This window comes from Pinus tabuliformis, chromosome 8 (assembly GCF_031772625.1).
Source record: "Pinus tabuliformis cultivar Carrire ecotype Pingquan chromosome 8, CPIR1, whole genome shotgun sequence".
In the NCBI taxonomy this organism is placed as follows: Eukaryota; Viridiplantae; Streptophyta; class Pinopsida; order Pinales; family Pinaceae; genus Pinus; species Pinus tabuliformis.
The window spans coordinates 801,553,590-801,565,162 of record NC_142294.1 but is presented as its reverse complement, the minus strand read 5'-3'; positions in this window follow the sequence as shown (position 1 = coordinate 801,565,162).

Sequence of the window (11,573 nt, the reverse complement as noted above, 5' to 3'; positions counted from 1 at the left end):
TGAAGGAGCAATTACAGGTAGAAAACACAAGATTGAGAGAGAGGTTGCATGAGAAAGAAACACAACTTACCACCATGCCAAGTCTCTCTATGGAAGCCCTGCAATGAAGGAAACCATGAAAATATTATGCTCTATTCCTCAAAGAATAGTGGTTACATTTCCAAATAAAAACTCTAGCACAATATGGGTCTCTGCCTTTTGAGGACTACAGGCAATTTATTGAGTTGTGTAAACAAACTAGTATGAAAGACAGGGCAAAGTTAGTTGAATTCTACATGCACAATTTCATTTTGATAGATATGAATTTGTGGGATCTCAATTCAAGAGTGGGATAGACACAATTAATGCCTTTATCATCTTGGTTGACTCATGAGGAGAAAATGGTTGAGGGGGTGAAAAAGGTAATGACAAAAGAGGAGAAGAAGGCCTTGTATATCACAGCAGAGCTAGTGAGCCCTTGTATATCCGAGTATAGCTAGTGAGCCCTAAGGCTATCATCAACAATCATAACCTCATCTCCTCTGATGTTACTTTAGCAACCAAATACATTTCATCCAAGGAGCAAGCCATTCTGCACTTTGAAGGCACCTTTAGAATGTTGGGAACAGAAAGTCTGCAAACTTTCCAAAGAAGATGGCATGCCTTACCCCACAGTATACAAGTCAAAGAATATCACTCTCCTGAAAGGCTAAGGAATACCTTGGAGAGAATACCATTGTATACGAGAATCATGTAGAGGATGAAGACTAGATGGATAAGACTCAAACTTAGTTCACCCTTGTTGATATGCTTACAAGAAGGAAGAGACGAAACATAAGAGCAGAAGGCGTGGACTGAGACAGAAACAAATGCAGGTTTTTAGCCATAAGAAGGCACACCATCTAAGTTGCCTTGGGATGTTAGAGAGGCCACCAAGGCCATGAAAAATCTTCACATGGACGAGTAAATTTCTCAGAGGATGAGCAACACCTTCAGTAGAGGGGGTGGTGACGAGTTCCATCAATAGGTATGTCTTGAAGATCATCATGCCATCCTCTAGCAACCTTAAAATTATCATTTTCTCACATTAATTCACATTTTTTATTATAATATGCTTATAAAGAAGAGTAAAAGGTGTTTTCCATAAAGTGTGGCCTAATGTGGTTTAATTGCAGGAAAACAAAGTTTTTCTTAGGCATTTACTATGCAGGGGCTTGAGGGAGACAACTAGGTGAAAATCAAGGAGGTTTGTCCACCTCCTTAACTCCCTAGCTCAGCTTGGGATCACAACATCCTCTCTCACCAGTTCGAATTCATTGAAAACCGAGAAAATCCTAGTACATTATACTGTGTAACTGTTGCAACAAGACTTTCAAATTATGGTCCAATCAAATGTTTGAAAAATATGTATTTTAAATGTTGAGAGATCGGTAAAAATCACATAAAAAACTTTAATTTGATCTGTTTTAAACTATCTAGTGTGGTTCATCTTCAAGACAAGATGAAGAACCAAATCATGGAATTTGCATATATGTGAGTTCTTTTGGTGTTTGTAGTGTTAGCGGACTAACACAGAATTTAGTCAATGTGGAAAGCGTTAGCATGCTCTCCATCACCACAACAGAGGCGTTAAAAAATTAAGGAACATACGTTTCAATTTTTTTTAAATTGTGAAGTCAAGTTCATGTGGTTCTATTCATGTTTAGGAGAGTGCCTTTTTTCTTTTTCTTTTTTAAGTCCTTATAATATATCAAAAGAGGCATGTAAGCTTTATATTAAAGTGGTTTTTTTTTAGGATTGATTTAATAAAGGGGCTTCACAATAAAAGTTTTTCAAAAGGAACTTTGAAAAATATATTTTTTTATATATAACATAAAAACTTAGGTTTTTATTGAAAGGGGTATATTTGAAAAAGTTTATTAAAGGAGAATTTTTTTTTTGAAAAGAAACTTTTGGTGAAAGTTGGATTTCTCAAATTTCTAGCCCCAGTTCCCACCATTTATAGGGAAAGATTATGATGTGTGGGCCATTAATATGGAAACCACTTTGCAGGCACATGATCTTTGGGATTATGTCCAGTTTCAGTTTTCAGAACCTAAGAATGAATCAGAAGAACGAGATCTCAATAATGTAGAGAGGCAAGAATGGAAGAAGGACAAGAAGAAGAATGCAAAAGTGTTGCAGCTTATCCAGCAGTGAGTCGATCGAACAATGTTCCATAAGATTAAGATCACGTCTTCAGCAAAGGAAGCATGGGATACTTTGGCGACAAACTATAGAGGTATGGACAAAGTCAATATTGCTAAGTTGCAGAATACTAGGAGAGATTTTGAAAGTATGTAGATGAAGGAGACAAAGGACGTCGATTCTTTCACTAAGCGGGACATAACTGTCGTAAATCAGTTAAAGATTTATGGTGAAGAAGTTAAAGATCAAACTATGGTTGAGAAGGTCCTCAGATCTCTGTCTACCAAATTTGATGTTGTGGTAGTAGCCATAGAAGAAGCCAAGGATTTGGCATCACTGGCAGTTGATGAGTTGATGAGATTACATCTATCACATGAGACAAGGATAGACAGAAATAAGGATTCCACTTTAGAAACCGCTTTCAAAAGTCAGGTTTCTATTTCAAGAGACAGAAGCCGAGGCAGAAGTAGATCGAGAGGCAGAGGACGAGGCGGAAGATATGGTGGTCAGAGATATGGCTGAGAAGAGCATGAATATGAAAGTGGAAGCAACTACAAAAGCTTCAACAATAATCAAAGAGTTGACAAATCAAAGGTGAGATGTTATTATTGTAATAAATTTGGTCACTATGCTCGTGATTTTAGGAAAAAAATAGTTGATCAAGGGGACCAGAGAGATAATGTCACTACAGAGATTAATAACTCCATGTTCCTAGCTTGCCATACAATGCATGAGCCTTCTTCTAGTGTGTGGCTATTAGACAGTGGTTGCAGTGACCACATCACAGGAAACAAGAATTTGGTTGCAAATTTCGATCAATTTGTGAAAACAAAGGTAAAGTTGGGGACTAACAAGACTGTGGAATTAGATGGCAAAGGAGTGGTCAACATTCTGACCGAGGGGGAGCCAAAGATAATCTCAGAGGTATATTATGTTCCTAGTCTCAAACATAATTTGATAAGTGTTGGTAAATTGACACAAAAAGGATACAGAGTATATTTCAAGGTCAGTAATGTGTTATATATGACAAGCCCCAAAGTAAGCAGGTGATAGCGAAGGTGCAGATGACAAGGAATGGGCTCTTTGCTCTCATTATGAATTACATTGATCAGGTAAATTCTTTTATAGTTGCATGTTCTAATGATTATTTGTTGTGGCACTTTCGATTTGGATACTTACACTTTTATGGTTCAAGATTGTTGCAACAGAAATAGATGGTTAGAGGATTACCTCCCATCAAAGAGCCTGTTAGTACTTGTGAGTGTTGCATCTTGGGAAATCAACACCGTGAAAGTTTTCCTAAGGGATTTGCAAACCGAGCAATGCAACCTCTTGAGCTAATACATACAGACTTGTGCGGACCTATGAGGACACAGTCGATTGGTGGAAGTTGTTACTTCCTCACTTTCATTGATCACTATAGTAGAAAAACTTGGGTTTACTTCTTGAAGCAGAAGTCTAAAACTTTTGCAAAGTTCAAGGAATTCAAAATGTTAGCAAAGAACCAAAGTGATCGACAGATCAAGGTATTGAGGTCAAATCGTGGTGGAGAATGTGATTCAAAGGCATTCCATGATTATTGCAAACAAGAAGGAATTAGAAGACAATTTACAACTAGATACACACTGCAGCAGAATGGTGTAGCAGAGAGAAAGAACAGGACAATTATGAACATGTTAAGAAGCATGTTGAAAGGCAGAAACTTGTCTAATGAGTATTGGGCAGAAGTAGTTGTATGTGTTATTTATGTGATCAACAAATATACTATTAAGAGTGTGGTGAACAGAGTACTAGAACAAGCATTGTCAGGTATGTCTTGTAGTGTGTCTCATCTCAAAGTATTTGGATGTGTAGGTTATGCACATGTGCCTAAGGAGTGAAGATGAAAATTGGATGATAAAAGTGAAAAATCCATATTTACTAGTTATGGTGAGCAATCAAAATCTTACAAATTGTATAACCCTGTCACAAAGAAGACCATAAGTAGCAGAGATGTCGTGTTCAAAGAACAAGAGTCATGGAATGGAACTGTAGACAAAACAGGTGATGCACAAGTGCCACTAATGGAAGAAGATGATGTAGCAAAAAAGGAGTAGCAAGAATAACAAGTGAAGACACCAAACAGAGCACACCAACAAGGACTCCAAGATTTTCAGAGCAGCATGGATCTTTAAGAAGATCAACAAATCGAGATTCTCTGAGCAATCAATCAGATGATGAATCAAACAATGGTAAGAGAAAGATGAGAAGTCTAAAATATATTTATGATGATTTGGATGTTCATTCAAATTTTTGTAGTCTTTTCATTCCAACCTTCTTCATTTGAAGAAGCAATCAAAGATGAAAATTGGGTGCAAGCCTCAGATGAAGAAATTGAATCTATTAAAAAGAATGATACATGGGATTTGGTTGATTTGCCAAAGGATAAAATTCTCATTGGTTTAAAGTGGGTGTACAAGACAAAGTTGAATGAAAAAGGTGAAATTGATGGATTTAAAGCAATCAGGAATAGATTTTGGAGAATGTTTGCTCCGATAGCCAGATTGGATACTATAAGAGTAGTTCTAGCCACAACAACTTAGAACAAGCGGAAAGCATATCAGATGAATGTGAAATCAACCTTCTTGAATGGAATTCTAGAAGAAGAAATTTATATGCAGCAGTCTCCAGGATATGAAGTTAAAAGTCACAAAGAGAAAGCTTACAACTTGAAGAAAGCAGTCTATGGACTGAAGCAAGCACCTAGAGCTTGGTATAGCAGAATCGATAGCTACATGATTAAGAATGGATTTTACAGAAGCAACATTGAGCCTACCTTGTATACAAAGGTAAATGAACATGGAAAAATTTTGATTGTTTCCTTATATGTTGATGACATGACTTTTACATGTGATTTTGAGTTAGATGAATTTAAAGAAGACATGATGAAAGAATTTGAGATGACAGGTCTTGTCTCATGAAATATTTTCTTTGCATTGAAGTTGACCAATCTAAAAAGGGAATTTTTATTTGTCAAAATAAATATGCCAAACATTTGTTGAAAATATTTAGGATGGAAAATTTCAAACTTGACCCTACACTAGTTGCAACAGGCACAAAGTTAACCAATGATGATGAAGGGTAAAAGGTCAATCCAACTCTATTTAAAAGATTGGTTGGCAGCATCATGTATCTCACAGCTACAAGATTGGATATCATGCAAGGAGTGAGTTTGATTTCCATATTTATGGAGACTCTAAAAGACACACATTGGATTGCAGGAAAAAGAATGATGAGATACATAGCAGGAACTAGAGATTGTGGCATAATGTATGGAAGCATAGAAAAGAAGGATTTGATTGGATACACAGATAGTGATTTTGTAGGCAGTTTAGATGATAGGAAGTACACTTCTGGGTATGTGTTCCATCTTGGTATAGGTGTGATTTCATGGGCATCTAAGAAGCAACCCATTGTGACACTTTCTTCAACATAAGCATAATATGTAGCAACAACATCAGCATCATGTCAAGCAGTGTGGTTAAGAAGAGTATCTGATGGACTCAAGAAAAAACAACAAGGATCCACAACAATATATTGTGGCAACACCTCACTGATTGCACTATCCAAGAATAGTGTGTTTTATCAAAAGAGCAAGCATATTGATACTAGATATCACTTTATTAGAGAACTTGTGAGCAATGAAGAAGTTCACTTGAAGCCTTGTAAATCTAGTGATCAATTGGCTGCTATATTTACTAATTCATTAGCAAAATATGCGTATGAGTTTCATAGAAGAACCTTGGGTATTGTAAGCCTATTTGAGATATACACGAGCAGGCATGTTTGAGTTTTCATGAGTCATGTTTTAGTTTAGTGGTCGTAATTAAGGGGGAGTGTTAAAATAAGTTAATTACTCCCACATGAGGAGTTGGCTAAACTTAGAGAGTCAGTTGACTGAGTGTTGAGTGTTGAGTATTGGAGTGTTGAGTGAAGTCGCGTTAAGTAATAGATGAATTTCAGCATGTGGTTTCATGTCAAAATATTTTAGGCAAGTCACTAGTTTGAAAAGGATAAATACTCTTCATTGGGTTCATTGTGAGTATCGAGTTTTGTGAGATCAATAGAAGCGTTGCAGCTCGTGTGTTTTATGTGTGAATTTTTGTTTTGCCTCCTCTCCATCAAATGGTTACAAAAGTGTCATTGGTTTTCTTAAATTTGTATCTTGTATGATGATGTTATTTGGAATTTTCAAGAATTTTGACGAAAATCCGAGTTTATCCATTCTCTAACACATCATCAAAATTTTTTGTATTGTTTCGATCAGTAACACTTACTTTCCGGGTAGGTCAATCTACTAATCATAAATTTGCCAGACAGACAACATTTTCCTGAAGTACACTTCAAAGCCGTCGAAATTTACAAATTTAATTTGTGAGAATGCAATCATGCAATTAGCTACATAATTCATCATAATCCAACACAGTATCCAGATGCAGTACGAGTAGCTGGGGAAGTCCTAATTTTTCTTAATAAGGAGTTCTGTAAGTTGAATAATAGATCTAATTTATCATAATGAAAAAGAAAGCACCAAGAATACGAAATAGCAAACCGCAATCATGGATGGTAAGGTGGACGAAAGTGTTAAGAATGACTTTATATGGAAATGTTTTTTTTGGTAGTAACCAACAAAATATTGAAGCTGTTGAAGATATAAATAACAAATATTGAATTTGAATTTGATTATGAAGTTGAATTAACATTTTTTGAGGATTATTTTATAGAGCTTGGATATAATGGAGATGAAAGTTTGTATGGACATGTTGTCATAACTACAACAAAAGATACAGGAAAAAATGAACATAACTATTAAGAATGGTTGAAACTATTCTAACAATATAAGAGAAGATGAAAGAAAAACATTTTTTTTTTATATTTCATAAGTTAATAAATAGACACAAAGGACTAAAAAAGAATAGATAAAAAACAAAAAAATATTGAAGAAGAAAATTAGAGTAAAAGTATAACTGAAGAACCAGAAAAAGTGAAGAAAAATATAAAATTGAAATTTAGAAAAAGAAAAAAAAAATTGAGAACTTCAAATAAAACAAGTTTTTAAATTAATATCAAATATGATGACACCAACTATAATTTAGACCACCAAATAGTAGGTAGTGGTGTTAATTAAGGTTGTCTGTAGGAATGCCTCGAGTATTCAGGAAGGCACTGCTCTGCAAATCTATGTGGAAAGCATTAATGGGTGACTCGATGTGGAGCTCAGCCATTCACACCAAATACATGGACAACAAGGAAATGTCTTGTTGGATCAGGGGAAATCATATAGGGTCCTCACTGGGATCTGCTATTTGGAGGGGCTTCAGCAAATTGGAACAATATTTCAGGCAAAATCTAATTTGGAAATTTCATACTGGAGCTAAGATTATGATAGAAAGGGACAGATTTGCTGGAGGGGCTGGAAAAATAACTATATCTCCTCGTTTACTAAGATTGCTTCATAACAGAGGTATCTTTTTCTGGGCTAGCGCCATTCGAAAATGCGAAGGAGCCATCCCCATATGGAAAACAGCGAAGGAATTGTAGCTCAGAGACGACATGGAGGTTCAATGGAATTCTACTGTGATATCGGTAAGTGCTCACAGAATATATCGCTCTGAGAATAAATATTTTCTCATATGGAAGGGTCTAGGGGCCTCCTCGACAGTACAGGTAATATATATATATATATATTTGGAGGTTCTAATCTCTGAGGGCAGCAACGATGGAGATATATTTCCTTTTCCTTTATGGAAATCGGGATGCCCTACAAAGATCATTATCTTTGCATGGTTGGTGTATCACAATAGAAATCTCACTTGGGAAAATTTACAAAAACGAAATTGGCACGGGCCTGTCATATTCCCTCCCTACGGAAGTGACTCCGAAAACAATATGCATCTTTTTTTCACTTGTCCACAGGTGCAACTTATCTGGCAGAATCTTGCTGGTCACTATGGTTTCATGCTATGCTCCTTCCCATCCATTACAAAAGCATTCAAAAGTTAGTGCTCCATGAAAAAAGAATGGCGGGCCATGCCAGTATTGTCCATTTGGGCCATTTGGAAGTGGAGAAATGGCAGGATCTTCAGCTCAAAAAAGGAATCTAACATTTCTGTAGCTGCATCTATTATATCTCTATACAATGCCCTTGACTTGTCTGGACAGAATAGGAACAGGAAAGAAAGAAGTCAAAAGGCATCAGCAAATAGGAACAGTATTGGAAGAAGATCCATAGCATCAATGACCACAGTTTCTCCATGCGCATACTTCGATGGAGCTGCTCAACATGGGATATGCGCATGTAGTGTATACATTAAAATAGCAGATGACCAGGCTATTGAAATTTATTGGAATGCTGGACCGGGGTCCAATAACAGAGCTGAGGCGGTGGCATTAGCGGGTCTTCTATCCTTTTGTAACTTTCTTGACATTCCGAATTTGCAAATCTATGGAGACTCGAGGATAATAACTAATCATGTTTTGTCAAAACACAACATAAAAAACATTCATCTTGCTGGATGGCTGGACAGGATTGCAGCTATATGGAACAACAAGAAGGCCTATAAGATTTCACACATTGACAGGAACAAAAACAAAAAAGCAGATGCATTATCCAAAATGGGCCTAACTTCTCCCCAAGGCATTTGGAGGATGCAGATCAAAATGGACAACAACTGCTTCCAGATCCAGGACTTTTGTCTTCCGGGTATATAATTCTTAAGCTATGGAAAATTTTCTGGTATGTTTCCTACACGTGCTCATACAATGGCTATCTCATAAGAGAAGGTATGCATATATAATCTTGCTGTCATGGTAATCTTTTTTCTTCCCTATATCTGTTGATCATAAATATCTAAATCTACTCAAACATTATGTTGTATATAAAGGACATCTTTCAAATTTTTTTGCTAATACTCTAGATGTGGCGTGGCCCACACGACAGCTCAAACGATTATGTTGTATATATAGGACATCTTTCAATTTTTTTTGCTAATACTCTAGATGTGGCGTGGCCCACACGACAACTCAAACAAATGGCAATATTATCCGAGTATGTATGTCTATATTTGAATATAATCAAAATATACAGCTTTTTTTTTCTGTGCTGAAAAAAAAAAGAGAGAAAAAAAAGAGACATATTTGTAAGAGTTAAAATTAGTATGACTCTATTAGCATTCTAATATCTTTCCAGGCTTATCCATAAAGTTGGGTTTATTTATTATTCTATGGTGTCTAAGTAATTCAATCAATTCCAAATTCTGACCCGTAGTTTTATTGTGTGATTTATTTATCAGCTTAACTTTTGTAAATTTCTGGTTTCTTCCTCTCTCCATAAGGATCCAATGGTACCAAATCCAGAATAGGCATTGCCAATGCAGTTATGGTCGCCAACTTTCCACTAACAGTAAAAATAATTTAAATTTTGTTGTAATAATAGTGGTTAAATCATATTTTTGTTTTTGATGATATTAAAAAAAAAAATTATATAAAAATATTTAAATCATATTTTTAATAGTGAAAATGAATTAAGTTTTATTTAAAAAATTTGGAAAACCTAAAATATTTTGATTTAACAATTATACCTTAGATTTGTAAAAATCCCTATGAAATTTCATCAAAATATTGGAAATTTAACAATCTAATTAGATTGCTACTTTTTATTTTATTATTTATTTATTTATGAAAATAGCTAAATGGATATTGACGCATTCTGGATTCAATGGATTTTTTATCCTCAGAATGGCCGGAACTGAAATGCGTCGAATAGGAAATAAACACATTCCATTATCGCACGGTGGAAAATAATCGCATTTAACTACAGATAAGGTTGAAATTTTGTCACGAATGGAGAAGTCAATATTTCGCGTTCAATTAGACGTAAGTTTGAAAATTTATCAAGGATGTAAAACTCTGACTAAGATGGATATAAGTTTTTAATATATTAAAAATAAATTTCATTCAAATTGAATAGGGTGGAAAATAATCGAATTTAACTGGATATAAGTACTACAAAAGAAGGGGTGGAATGGGCTGGGACGATGCTCCATGTGCCTCTCGGATCATGAAACCAATGTCCACATGTTCTTCCAATGTGCTCAGACACAGAAAATCTGGTATGAATTGTCTATATCCTTTTGTTTTCCTTACCACGTATTTGCTTCTGTACAGGAGGGCTACAGGTGGTGGAGTGAGCAATGCTTGTCCCTACGATCTATGTTTGTCACGATCATCTGGCTTTTATGGAAGTGGAGAAATAACTGTACTTTTCAAGATCTCAGAACTCCTCTTGCGTCTATTCTGCTGCGGATTACAGATTCCTCTGCCCCTCCTGATATGTAGGGATCTCTCTTCCAACTGTTTCTTGAAGTCCTCATTGCTGCTGCGCACCAATGTTTTTTATTGGAACAGAATTGTTACTTGAGGTCGTCATTGCTGCGCATCAATGTTTTCTTTGGATCTGCCTGATTTTGGAGCTCTCGCTCTATCTGGTGCTTTTGGTACACATGTTTCATATGGAGATTTCATAGTTTTTTTTTTTTTTGTCTCTTTCTGGTGTGAGATTATCTGCTCCACCCACCTGATCATCTGTAATCCTTGCCTCATACATGGGTCTTATCTGTTTTTGCTGTGGTCCAGGCAATACTGTTATGCTGTATACATGACTTTATATTTCCTGTAATATAATATATTTGGTTTTTTTTCTTCTGAAAAAAAAGATTGAAATTTTGTCAAGAATGGAGAAGTCAGTAATTCGCATTTAATTAGAGATAAGGTTGAAAATTTGTGAAGGTTGGAAAAGTCTGACTGATATCCACATAAGTTTTTTATATATTAAAATTGAATTTCATTTTAATTGAATTTTGGATTGCAGATTGTATTTTGTTTAGGAAAGGAAATAATATTTATTAAAGAAAGTTAATTTAAAATTTTGATATATTTATAGATAAAATGATATTTTTTAAGACATTTTTTTGGTTAATTTTAATTAAAATTTCGCAAATATTTTTAAAAGTTTGAGTTTAAATTGTTTAATTTGTTCAATTTGAGAACCATAGGGAATTTTTAAGGGGTTGAATTTATTTATGCATTCAAAAATACATTTTAAAAAACAAAAAATCACATTCTTTCTTTAAATTGTTTTCCGCATGAAAAAGTCTATTTCGTCTATAAGTTAGATTAAACCTATATTTTTTATTAAAAAATGATAACTTTTAATTATTTAAATGATTTTATTAGTAATAATTACATTATATTTTATAATTATAGTTTATTTTTAACTAAAATTTGTTTTATTAATATAAACAAGTATTGTAAGGTAGCTTGGTCCTTGTCACTTAAATTAGAACTTATGCTCTAGAAAAATTTGCATA